Below are 11,639 nucleotides of genomic sequence, written 5' to 3' on the forward strand. Positions count from 1 at the left end.
CGAAGAGCTCTGGTCAAGAACTGCACATAGGAAACAATAGACAACATTTACCCATCTGTTTAGTACGGATGCTCAAAGCAGATTGTACTGCTAAATAATGATATAAAAATTATTACTTTTTGTTATATTTTCCTTCATATAAGTGATATAGGATTGGATTACTTCATCTGGTCAAAAACATCCAACTATATATATATATATATATATATATAGATATAACAAAAAATATCAACAAAACAGATTCATAACTTAGACTCAGTTTAGATAGATATGATTTCATATAGAAAAAATTGTAAGCCTTAAAGCTCTAGATGTCTGCAATACAGATACAAAAGGTCACAAACAAAATTTAATGTAATAATTCTTTGGTGGAATATTACTGTTAAGTGCTGTTCATCTACTTTTACAAGACACAGTTAAGGGGGAGTGGCTGCCTAATGGTTAGAGCATTGAGCTTGGTGGCTGGAGGTTCTGAGTTCAACCTCCACTCCCTCGGACTGCCACTCTGGCTCCCTTAGCAAGTCCCTTAACCCCCACACTGCTCCCTGGGTGCTGCACAATGACAGCCCACTGCTCCCCAAGGGATGGATTAAATGCAGAGTGCATTCCGTTGCTTTGTACTTGTGACAATGTAATGCCAATAAAGTTGAATTATATTCTTTATAAATGAAAAAATATGTGTTCATAACATTTTGGTAGAAAATATCCTAGACTTTACTCAGCCTATTCAGTTTAAACAATAGCTTATGTTACTGGAACTCGTTACACACAGATAGATTTAATTAAATTCATCATTTTATGGATGTCTTTAGCTATGGCCCACAAAATAACACAGAAAGCAAAGCTGTTCAGCTGACAGTCACTGATATCCTAAATAGGGATGTTGTGTTGCAAAATCACTTATGAGGTCTAGGCTGACTTACTAAGGATATTTCTGTATGTCAATGTTAATTTAATGATCACCTAAAACCTTTTAGAGTTATTTTGTAAATACCTGTTTATGGCACTGTAAAGTGATTTGAAGGAATTTGTTTGCTCACACCTAGTAGGACTACTCATATTATACTCTATGCTTACACATTGATAAAATCAGGGCAAATCAGTACTTTAATATGCTGTGTCTAGTTATCCCTAAAAGTCTTCCCCATTACTTAAATGCAGAGTATTTTTAACCAGGTTTAAGTCTGTTGATAGGAGAATCTTTCTGTTCTGTGAGAAAAAAAATAAGCAAAAAGAAATGAGAACTTGTTAAATTGTTGGTTTCATTTGCTGCTTAACCTCCTTTGTGTGTCATTGTCTTTAATCTCTCTGTATAAATGACTATAAAGTACAACTAAAAAGCTACCATGTTGATGAATACCATATGATATCACTCATCCTGGTGCTTTATGAGTAGCTTAGAATAAAGATTCAGAAACCACAAATAAAAAGGCTTTCCCTTCTAGTGCAGGGAAGTGAGCATTCTGCCAGCATGGAGTCACCAGAGTGGTAAAACACAACATGGGTTCAGCATTCAGACATAATTAAGTTACCATACACGTGTTTGGAGGATTAGGAATCAAACCCAATGAGAAAAAAGTCTTACATAGGAATTTATTAATGCATTCTGAGCTGAACGAGTTTGAGAGAGATGGCAGAGATGGTAAATCTGTTCCAAATGCTCTCAAAATGTTGAGCATACTAGGCACAACTTAGAGAACTTTTATATTTTGTAGACTCTGTGGTTTTGTTACTTTAATTAGTCTCACAGCCCAATATGTCATATGCCGACATCAGCTTTTCTGTCACAGATAAAAATAAATAAATAAATAAATAAAAAGAACAAACATCGTGTAATTAATTACAGCTGTGTGTAAATATGATGCATATATTGAACTAGACTAAACTGTGGTAATGAAAAACAGAATCAAAATTTAGTGAAATGAAGTCATGCTGTATTAGACTTATCCAAAATGTGAAAATATGTAAGAATTTAGTGAGCTGTATTATAGGAATAGAGTTCAATTGACTTCAATAAGAATATGGATGGATTTGTCATTTGCAGTATCTATACCTTATACACATTGCATAATTAAAAAGTTTAATGAATTAAAAAATGCAATATCAGGATGTTATGTCTTGGAAAAAACTGAATGGCTGCTAGCAGGAATGGGTTTCTCTATTGGTGTGTTCTGTACAGGGAAGGACCCGTTTATGGTGGAAGGTTTTTCTTTGTAAAATGAAGAGTGCAGGAGGGGATTTGTTGATTAATGAGTTAAGTTTACAATGCATTCTCAACTCTGCCACCTGCTGAACTATTTAAAATAGTACCCCATATGGGGAACTTGCTGTCCTGATTCTGTGTGCCAGAACCAACAGTTTTGTAAGAGCAGATTAGTGCTGATTAGTGTGCTGCAGGTATTGAAAAAATAAAAAGAAAGAAAGAAATACATGGCTTTGGCCCCTGTGGTACAACCCTTCCATGTGAGTGGTCCAGTTACGCTTACTGTCCTGCTACATTTCCAGGTACATGTGTCTAGAAACAGTTTCTACTTAACCTCCATTTAGTGATACTGGAGAAAGTTTGGACTAAATCATCATATGATGGCTGTGTTAGACTCTGGAAGGGACATTTATAACATCTGATTTAGATAGAGGCGCACCTATGAATGTATGTAAAAGCAAACACCTGAAACAGTCTTCCTTTGAATGTCAAGATGGTAGAAGATATGAGTATGTCCATTATCATGAGGGCTGTCACATATTATATGATAACATTTCAACTACTAATTGGATGAACACCAACAATATGATCATTGCATTAGTCCTTTTTGTATTTGGATAGGTCATCACTACAGTAATAGCATGTAAGGCATAACAAAAGATCAAAGAACCTCAAAACTGTGTCAAATATAAATATGATGATAATGGTGAATGAATGGTGTGAAATGTTTAGTCTGTTATTATGGTTAATCAATAAACAGTAAGAGTAGTAATAGCAATACTGGTTATTTGCCTTGCCAGGCATAGTAGGCTGCCCAGGCAAAGTACCCGCTCTTGGATAATAAACTGAACTTTATGATCCTACTGCTAAAGAAACATTAGGAACCTTTCTTTAAGTTGTCACTCAGGATTGATAGACATGGTTTTACCTTTAAAGAATGTGATCAGCACCCAACTCTTCAAAGCTAAAGGGGGAATATGTGAATAAGATTGTATGACGACATGTTATCGCAGCCCATCCTTCTGATGTCACATTCCTGCAACACAGATATTTAAGTGGAAGTTATCTTTCTCTTCGTATGTGGCCCCTCTGTCTGGATGAAGAGACCTCAGACATCCCAGCTGGCCCTGTGGTGCAAAAGCTGTTGTCAACTTTGCTGGCAAAGTGACTGCATCCTGATTTTCAGGGAAGCTTTGAGCTGAAACCCAATATCAATGGTTTATGATACCGTCCGTTGTCTTAAGGAGACTGAAATCTCCCCCTTGTGATCTACGGAATATCATTGTCTCTCCTCATTGACTCTTCAGCATCCCTCACATCGATCATGCATGTAGCGACAGTGAAGAGGTAAACTCCCTTTTAAGAGGAAGAAACTTCCAGCAGAACCAGGCTCAGTGTGAGCTGCCATCTTCCAAGGCCAACTGCGGTTCAAGGAGACACAAGCACACATGCAAAAGGAAGCAGAGATACAAAACGTAACTGTAAACCAGCTTCACAGATGGCCCCGTGTAGAAAAGACACAGCGAGGCAGATGAGAGGATGAGAAGAGCACATACAGTTAATCAAAGTCAGAGAAACAGGACTACACTAAAACAGACCAAGCTCTGAAATCTAGAAAAGCTGATATCTGTCTCCAAGATGGAGTCACATCCAAACAGGAACAATACCAGATGGAGCTGCTGCTGATGATAGACATGATAAAAAGTAGGTGGATCATAACGTTTGAGAATGAACTAACAAATCAAACAGAATGGGAGAACAGAGACAGAATGAAGCAGGACAATGAACACTGGACCCTATGTCCTCCAGCAGTCTAAGCCTATAGTAGCATAACTATAAAGATAGCGCAGGACAACCTGAGACATCATAACTATAAGCTTTATCAAAAATGAATGTTTTAAGCCTAGCCTTAAAAGTACAAAAAGTGTCTGCCTAACATACTAAAACTAATAGTTGGTTCCAAAGGAGAGGATCCTGATAACTAAAAGATATGCCTCCCATTCTAGTGACACCTGGGAATTGAGCAAATTGTCAGTTATAATCATTTGATAAACATTCACATTATTGTTTACCCTTGATTAAAATAAATAATTAACTTTGACCTTGGTTAGAGTTTTAATAAATCCACAATCAAATTGCATAATCGGGCTATAATTGTCTGTAGGTTGACCTCCTGATAGGGTCTCATTTGGGTAATTTGCTTCAAGGTATGGATTGCACTAAGAATGACTTGGCCACCTGTGGACCGGATTTACAGTTGCCTTTTGTATCTCTTTTTCTGTATGTCTGCTTCTGTCTCCTTGAACCACAGTCAGTCTCTGCAGATGGCCACTCACACTGTCTGGTTCTGCTGGAGGTTTCCTCCTGTCACAAGGGAGTTGTTTTTCCTCTCCACTGTCACTACAAGCATGCTTAGTGTTAGGGTTTGCCTAAGAGGCAATGAGTCGACGCAATCAACTGGTTTTGCTTAGATAGAAAACTTTGAATTAATTTAACTGGATGATCTGGTGAACTGTAAAGTGCCTTTAGTTGACATGTGTTGAGAATTGGCGCTATATAAATAAACTGAATTTTATTGATTTAATGTTTTTTGTGATATGACAGAGAACAAGAAGAGGCAAAACTCACCTGCAACAGGAAAATCAGGGCAACCTGCTGAGGGTATAGGGACAAGTACCTGGTAACATCCTAGTAAAGCTTTGGCTCCTGGTGCCCGTACGGGCTCAGCCTAAAGAGGTAACAGGAAGCTTCCTCTGTGAGGGCCAAACACCTGCAGGGAAGACCAGGAGCCGCGCAAGTTAGAAAGCAGGTGAGGAGAGTAGCCTTGACATGTTAATTCTTGGCCACATATTTTGGCTTTAGAGACCTAGAATGTCGCCATATTCAGGGTAGGAACATTTACAAGCCTTTAGCTAAGTACATAGAGATATTCTACAGTTTGCTATTTGCAACTTCAGGTTTAAAATGGGAAAGTTTACACTGTTGTCATGTACTATACTGTATCGCCACAATGAACTTATAAATTCAGAGTTGATACGAACACAAACAGCTAATAAATCATGTCCAGAATAATTAGGCATTAAAAAAATATATCTGCTCAACATTAGTTCAAACATGATATATCTAATACCATGTTCAGCTCAATTAGCCAGCAATTATAAATGATGTTTTCATATTGTGTGCCATATGCAAGAAGCAATAAAATATTTATTAGTAGTATTAGAAGTTTAATATCATCATGCTGAATTGTTCATTTTCTTTATCACATTAAAGAGAGTGAAACAAAAAAATCTTTTTTTCGAAATGGTGTAACACTTTCTTTACAAGATTCAGTTTAACATGCATGTTAACTGCTATGGTTTTATTTTAAAAAGCAGAGGTTTAAGCTTGAAAACACTGAAGGGAAGCTTGAAAAAAATGCTTAAGATTGTTACTTTTCTATACCCTTAGGTGTGAATAGTTTAGACTGAGGATTTTAAACTCTACTTTACTACATTGGCCTTAGGCCAATGTCCTACGTGTTTTACATATTTCACTAAAAAACATGTAAAATAATTTCAGACACCGGTTTAAGTTTGTTTGTACAATTAACACATCTAAAAGTTGCAGGACAACAAGTCTCTATGACTGTCTGTCTGACAAAAATTCTTCCTTCTCTTAGTTCAAGTATTTAGATTAAATAAAAAATAAACAAACTACAAACTGACTTTGCATGCAATAAAAAAGAACACCACTAGGCTAGTGTAAATCTTATTTAGCCATAATATTTCAGGCAGCTCATGGGAAGATGGGTTAAATGTAATCTATACTAAAGGGTCCTTGTCAAGTAGCACAAACTTCAGCGCTACTTCTTGGTATAATTATCTGATGACATTGTAGTAAATTTGCTGATTAAAACATTTCAAACTTGGATTACTTGAAAATGTCCTTATCTAAATTCAGAAAAGACAGAGAACCAGAGCATTTGAAAAAGAAAATGCTACAGTATGCCACTCACTTTTTAAATTGGTGTCCAGAAATAAAGCAAACACCGTGGTCTTATTTTCCGGACATGTCATTTAAATGCCACATTCAAAGTTTTAGGTCCCTCTTATATCACCTCGGGAATATTGCCAAACAGTAGAAATATGCCTTTTAAGCAGTGATAGGGAAAAAGTAGTCCATGCATTTTTGGCTGTACTTTAAGGATGAACTTTTGTAATTCTTTACTTCCCAAAATGCATATTAAAGCCTTCAGCTTATGCAAAATCCAGAATATTGCAGCAAGAGTTCTGAAAAATTAAAAATGAGATCATATTTTTACTATTTTGATATCTCTTTTCTGTCTGAGAGTTAAATCTAAAGCAGAATGAAAAGTTAATATTTTTACATGTAAAGCCCTTAATAACCAAGCTCCATCATATGTCAGAAATCTGATCGTTCCATATGTTCCTAAGTGAGCATCTTCAACTTACACTGCAAGCTTACTGGTACCTATAGATTCTAAAATAACAAAGGAGTTAGAGGCTATAGGCTTTAGTCATTAAAAAACATACCTATCTGGTTTTAAAACTTGGTTTAAAACTTTCCTTTAAAAGCGGTTTTATAATTGGAGTGGCTTAAGTTCAATTAAAATGTCTTAAATTATGTTGCTTTAGGTTTAGGCAGCTGGAGAACATAATGCCAAATTCCCTTCACTACTACTACAACTTTTCAACTTTGCATCATTTGCTGTTATTTCTGATTTTTACTTTATGCTCTCTCAAGTTTTCATAGAACTCACAACCTGGTTATTGGTTTAACTTTTACTGTGACTAGCTATACAATCCCTTTTATCCTATAAACCTATAAAACTTGCTCAGTGCTTATCAGCCTAGCTATGTTCCTACTAGATGAATCGACTATGGGGGCTGGTAATGGACTGGATCAATGTTTTTATTTGTTTTTTGTTTGTTTTTGTTTGTTTGTGTGTGTGTGCGTCTGTGTACTTTTTCTTAATACATTGTTGGGCCCATTTTCTGGAAAAATAGCAGACTGTTGGGAATGACTGCTTCTTTTGGGACCCGATGTCTGGACCCTGTAGGTGTAATTAATGGTTTTGGGTCAGGGGTCATGTTTAGGACTAAACTGAGAATTGAGTTTAGGTTGGGATTAGAGTTACGGTAGGTATGAACCCATAATGGTTAGGTTTAGGGTAAGGGTCACAGTTAGGCTTTAGAAATTAAAAAGTCAATGGAAAGGCCCCACAAAGATAGCGAGACAAGTGTTTGGGTGCGTGTGTGTATGCACTGCTCTCTTAATCCCCCAATTGGTTGTGGTAGATGGTTGTTCAGACCATCAAGACATGGTACAAGAGGTTTCTTCCCATCAATGGAGAGATTATCTTTCTGATGTGGCTACATGCATACTCACACTAGAATAAAGCATTGCTGCAAAATCAAGAGTATGATGTAAGTAAGGTCCAATGGTGAAGTAAATTGTGCGAGTAAATGACTAAACAATCTGCTGTGTTTCCTCAGAAAACATTTTAACTACATTGTTTAAAGAAAATATTCTCTTGGCTTGAAATCTGACTGGTGGGGCAAAAAAAAGTATTTTCATATTTAGAAACTGTCATGGAAAAGTTACCTGTTTTTCATTCATCATGTTGGGATATATGTAGTATGTAGCATGTAGTAAGAAGGGTGGATCACAACACACAACATCGATAACATAACATGACATGACAACATAACAACAATATTGGGAAATTTTGATTTAAAATCATCAAACATATGTAAAACTTTCTACAGCTGGTGTGAAGATAGTTTTGGGTCTCTTAATTTCTGTATACATCGTTTTTATAAACTTTTCAATTTTTTTTCAGCCTTTTTCTTTGCAGAACCCCTCCCTTCAACAGAGAGTATGTTCAGTTCCATCTATCAAACATGATGCGTGAAATACTTTGGCAACTTTTTAGTTAAACTTGACTCTTGAATCCTGAAACAACAAGACTTTATTTTTGTACAAATGTAATTGCTAGCTCATTTGACATTTCTGCATTTTGTTCCTAGTGTCCTAGTTATTTTTTTTTTTTTACATTTTCATATGAAAGCAATTTATATTTATTTTCCTTTACTCTATTTCTTTTTCTCTCTCACTCTCTATAGCTCTGTTACATGGAATATGAAACTGCAGAGCATTTGATTTGATAATAAACTCACAGAAATGTTCCACTAGAGTCATTGTTTAAACAGTTGAAGCATCTAGTTTAATTAAACCTTCCCTTTAGCTCACTGTAGGAACCAACTGAGTAAAATGCTTAATCATCTGAGAAATATCTTGTAAATACATTCTCTTATATAATTTTCAGCTTTATATAGAGCAAAAAAAGTAGATATATCAATAATTAAACAGCTAAAAAGCAGTTGTGATAAGAGCTTTCCTGAAGGTAGGTTATAATATTATTTAATCTTGTGTCAATATGTTGTAGTGGTTTAATTTTAGATTGTCTTCTATGGTCAATATCAATAGAAAAGAATAGTATGGTTGGACAAAGTATGGTTAATTTATGCTATTTCAATATAAAAAAAAAAAATCACACAAAGAGAAAAGACAATTAGGAGAAATGTATTGATACAATTATTTTGTCTTTGGCGCTCCGACCTCTGCAGGAAACATAGCACTTAATTTTGATCGATATGGATGAACAGGAGCAAAGAATAGGGCTTTTTTTTTTTTCCCCAGGCCAGAAACTGTTGGTGGAGTGAAGATAGATGAAGTTGGTCAGTCTGTAGACTGCTGGTTAGTGAGACAGTCTGCTGAGCTTTATGGGGAGATCCAGTGGATTGCGTGAGCTGATTCTAGAGCCTTACTCAGGGACCTGGAAGATGGAAGTCCATTTTGGATAAGACAGGTTGAGAGAACCTGACCATGATGAGCAAGCACAATGTGACAGTGGAGAGGAAAAACTCCCCGCTGGGAAGAAACCTCTGGCAGAACCAGGCTCAACATGGCGGTCTTCTGCCGGTCTGGTGAAAATAAGACAGGGAACGCAGTAAGAGTCCGGGAGGAATGATACTCTAATGAAGCTTTAGCTACGAAGGTGCCTGCTCCTGTGCCGCCTGCGCACATGGAGCAGACAGGTGCGTATCAGAGGCCTTTTAAGATGAACTTGGATGCCGATTGGCTTTCGTGAAGGTGTGGTTCAAAGCTGATTGGCTGTGTCGCAGGTGGATGTATGAAAAGCAATGGGTTTCTTCAGTTGAACTTCCGCCTAGGCTCCATTTGTATGAGAATTAATTTGGACAACGGAGTTCGAATTACCAAGAGGGAACCTCATACCAGCTATGTACAGCAGCAGAAACCTGGAATTGTCATGATTTGGGTATACTTTCCTGTCGATGTATCTAGCAAGCCTAGCACTGCACTGCACTTATGATAAATAACAACCACTTAATGTTCAAACCTTCATTAGTTAATCAGCAGGTGTTAAAGTCCATGGCTAAAAACAAGTCGCAACCTGGCTGATTGTGCAATTTCTTTGTAAAGTTGGAGTTAATGGTTGTAGACAATAGCTAAACACTATCCCATAACTATGTGGTAGAATACTATTGTTTTCTACAGCAAGTTTGCACTTTAAAATACTGCAGCATAGCTTTTAATACTGTTAAAAATATCAGTGAACTCCTGCTCACTGTCCCCACTTAATGTAGTGCTGTAACATCCCAAACCCAAACCCTCTAAAAAATTATGTAGAAGGTGGTTTACTGTGATTAAATTTATGATAAAGTCAGAAATAATTACAACATATAGGCATTTAAAAATATCTTGTGGTATTTTTGCAAGATCCCTAATCTTCTCTCTCCATGTCCTGGCCTCTAGTAACCTCAGCAAAATGGACCAGTAACACCAAAAAGCCTTCTTTATACACAGTAAGAGCAGAAAGGATTTTTTTTATTGGTTGAGATGGCAATGCCATGAAAATAAAGGAGTTTTTATTGTTCCAAAAGTGAGCGCCTTGGATGTTTTTGACATTCAAAGCATGAGTTATGTTTGTCCCACCCTTGGTCTCGCTGTTTCTCCAAGAAGAAAGTTCAATCTAAGGTCATGTTTTTGGAGAGTTTTGGACAAAGCTAATGAAAACGAGCTAAGCAGAGGAGCGTGGCAAGGCAGAGGTTTGTCAATTACAAGCCTGAAGTCTGGTAACAAACTTCTAACAAACTTCTGTTTACTAAACATGTGGGACATTAATGGTGGGAAGGTGCATAAATACTGTAGAGACAACAGCCTTTAAAGCTAAGCAGATATGAAAAACATTTTTGCCATCTAATTATTATTCTGTTTTTGCTTTTTGGTTCACTATTGTTTCAGGGGTTTTTTTTTATTTAAATATCAGACAAATGTAACTTGGGTAAATATCAAATTCAGATTATTTTCTTTTTTTATTAAGAAATTGAAAACCAAGGTTCCCCAAATACTCATTGCTCATTTAATCTATTGTTGTAAATGCTTGTGTGGAGGTAACAGTTGCTATAAGTAATCTGAGACATTGTTGCTATCTCCTTCTTGTTTAATCCATCCATCCATCCATCCATCCATCCATCCATCCATCCATCCATCCATCCATCCATCCATCCATCCATCCATCCATCCATCCAGCTTCTCCCTGCTGGGGTTGCGACTGGTGCTGTGTCTATGTCCAGCTGTCAGTGGGCGAGAGTCGGGGTACACCCTGGACAGATCGCCTTTCTATTGCAGGGGAGACAAAAAAAACACAAAAAAAACAATGATGCACGCACTCGCATCTAAGGACAATTTAGAGAAGCCAATTGACCTAACAGTCATGTTTTTGGACTGTGTTAGGAAGCTGGAGTAACTGGAGAAAAACCAAACATGCACAGGGAGAACATGCAAACTCCATGCAGAAAGACCCCAGGGCAGGAATCGAACCCAGAACCTTCTTGCTACCCTCTGAATTGCTTTGCAGAAAAAGTTTTATTCGTTAATCCTGGTTCTGGATCATCTTTTGGAAACCTATTTTTGTCGGATGATCTGAAACTGTTTAGTGGGACAAAAAGACTGATGAAACTTGTATGATATGATAACAAGTAGCAACAGAGAGACAAACAGCTCTGCTTATCACAAACACTCTCTACCTAATGTTTCATGTCTTCCTGTGAGTCAGATTCTTTTCTCCCACTCTTTCTCCCAGGACAGCTGAACTTAAGCAAGACGTTACACTGTAAGGGAGTAATGTTCAGAAGAACAGGGATAGAATATTTTTATCAGCAAGAAAAATCAGCAGGGGTGTACATTTCTGAAGTCTGACATTATATATATCCTGTCCACTTCACAATTCTAGTTTGCTTTACCAAACTATGTAGAATGCATCTTTGCATGCTTTATTGTCAATTTAACACACGCCAACCCTCTCCAGTACCAGTAACACATGCATGTTATTAGAAATTGTAGCAAA

Source organism: Cyprinodon variegatus, unplaced genomic scaffold (assembly GCF_000732505.1).
Source record: "Cyprinodon variegatus isolate N-32 unplaced genomic scaffold, C_variegatus-1.0 Scaffold389, whole genome shotgun sequence".
NCBI classification, from domain to species: Eukaryota; Metazoa; Chordata; class Actinopteri; order Cyprinodontiformes; family Cyprinodontidae; genus Cyprinodon; species Cyprinodon variegatus.